This window comes from Palaemon carinicauda, chromosome 19 (genome assembly GCF_036898095.1).
Source record: "Palaemon carinicauda isolate YSFRI2023 chromosome 19, ASM3689809v2, whole genome shotgun sequence".
Taxonomy (NCBI): domain Eukaryota; kingdom Metazoa; phylum Arthropoda; class Malacostraca; order Decapoda; family Palaemonidae; genus Palaemon; species Palaemon carinicauda.
In genome coordinates, this window is record NC_090743.1 from 107,282,689 (window position 1) to 107,285,188 (window position 2,500).

At 35.0% G+C, this 2,500-nt stretch overlaps 1 protein-coding gene across 1 annotated transcript in view; it reads left to right on the forward strand.

Moving 5' to 3' along the window:
- Window positions 1-2,500, forward strand: part of LOC137659222 (uncharacterized) — a 28,424-nt gene that overhangs the window by 8,105 nt on the left and 17,819 nt on the right. The window lies entirely within an intron of this gene.

The following is a 2,500-nucleotide window of genomic DNA, read 5'->3' on the forward strand; positions in this document are numbered from 1 at the left end:
TGGCAAAAATATGTTTTTGGTGTTTTCGTGACCTTGGCCTTGACTTTTCACCCAATAATTCCTAAAATCTAATAAAATTGTTCTTGGATCATGGACAATCATGCCACCAAATTTCCTACAGATAATAATAAAAAAAAAAAAGGTTACTGGTTCATTTCGCAACGAACTTGGCAAAGGTAAAAATAAATCTTGTCTCAAGCTAAACATCTGAACTATTCTTACCAATGAAACCATATTATCTACGCTTTGCAGCCGACCGCCTTTTGGGCGCCTTGGCAACATAAATCTTTCTGACCGAATTCTTGATGAGGTGATCGAGAGCGAAATGAGCCAGTAACCTTTTTATATTATATCTAAGAGCCAACCTAGATACGCATATATCATTTACTCTTACTTCCACATAATAGGTTTGACATTTCTTTTTTCAGACCACAATGTTTTCTTTAGTAATTTCGGATTTATACTATCTATAAAAACATACCTTGATACGCATTTATTATCTACCCTTATTTCCGCTTAATAGATTTGAAATTTCTCTTTTCAGACCAAAATACTTTCTATTGTAATTTCTGAGAAATTATTTTATACCTCACAGACCCATAAAGCATGAGTACAATAAAAACAGATGCGGATGTCCCAAATTATACATTGGGTTCAGACAACACCTTTGCACAAGAAAGATATTCATAAGTAATTGTTTTGGTTCATTTGATGTGATGTTTCAGTCTATTTCACCTATTTCTTACAACAGACGTTTATACACATGGATGCTTATATATTTTTGCGTGTAGACTTAATCTTACCTATACACTTTATATAAAATTTCATCAGACTCTCGAAAATGAGAAAAAAATGTAACCTGCTGTCAGCCAAAATTAACATTATTGATCAAATCTAACGTTAAAAGGTAATTTACATGGATATTTAATTTTGTGCATGTTCCTCAAATTGTTGGCGTATTGCAAATTGATTAACTTGAGGGAAAAAAGTTGTTCTTGTTATGTCTCCAAGTGTGTGTAAAAGTTTCATAACTTACACTATAAGCCTTATAGTACAAAGCGTCAGAGCGAGAGTTCCTTATCCTATTCTACTTTTTTTTCTTTTACCTTTTCCATCATCTAAATCCTCATATTTGGTGTAATTCACTTCCAAATAATCATATCTAATATCAACACAATCTAATCGTAGTTATCATTATTGCTGCTCAAATAAAATAACATTCCCCTTTATGTTGAATGAATACAGTAATTTTACTGTATTTTAACCCGAAAGGTCTATTTTTGCTCACAGATCATTGGCCTTGAGATGGCCACATCAAATTATATTTTTGTTTCATCACAGAGAGAGAGCCTTACCTTATTGCCTTATTTTTTGTTTGGGTTCCCCCAGGTCCCTCAGTGTGAGGCACCTCGTATATCCACCAGAGAGTTGCTAATACATCTTCCGGTGTATTTTGCATCTTCCAGTCTTGGATGGTCTGGGATGCATCTTAGATATTTATCGAGCTGATTTTTAAACGCATCTACGCTCACTCCTGATATGTTTCTTAGATGAGCTGGCAGCACATTAAATAGTCGCTGCATTATCGATGCTGGTGCGTAGTGGATTAATGTCCTGTGCGCCTTTCTCAGTTTACCTGGAATGCTTTTTGGCACTATTAATCTACCTCGGCTTGCTCTTTCTGATACTTTAAGCTCCATGATGTTTTCAGCAATTCCTTCTATTTGCTTCCATGCTTGTATTATCATGTAGCGTTCTCTTCTCCTTTCTAGACTGTATAGTTTTAAAAATTGCAGTCTTTCCCAGTAATCAAGGTCCTTAACTTCTTCTATTCTAGCAGTATAGGACCTTTGTACACTCTCTATTTGCGCAATATCCTTTTGGTAGTGTGGGTACCATATCACATTGCAGTACTCGAGTGTACTACGCACATAAGTTTTGTAAAGCATAATCATGTGTTCAGCTTTTCTTGTTTTAAAGTGTCTGAATAACATTCCCATTTTTGCTTTACATTTAGCCAACAGTGTTGCTATTTGGTCGTTGCATAACATATTCCTATTTAAAATTACACCAAGGTCTTTAATTGCTTCCTTGTTTGTGATTGTCTCATTATTAGGTCCCTTGTATGCATACACCATTCCTTCTCTGTTTCCATAATTTATTGATTCGAATTTATCGGAGTTAAATACCATCCTATTTATCTCCGAGAGAGAGAGAGAGAGAGAGAGAGAGAGAGAGAGAGAGAGAGAGAGAGAGAGAGAGAGAGAGAGAGAGAGAGAGAATGGGCATTGCACATTTTTGTTTCCAAATTTTTAAGAGCTCAAGGTGATGAAGTTCTGGATATACTTAGCCATGGTTTCCTGCCTTTTATGGAAGAGGTAATTTCTCACATTCTTTAAGAGAAAGTAACATTAATTCTTTGCATAGCTATGATAAATTATATAGTCCCACTTAATTAAAAGGAAAATCTCCCTCTGCGTTATTTGAATTGATACGTGAG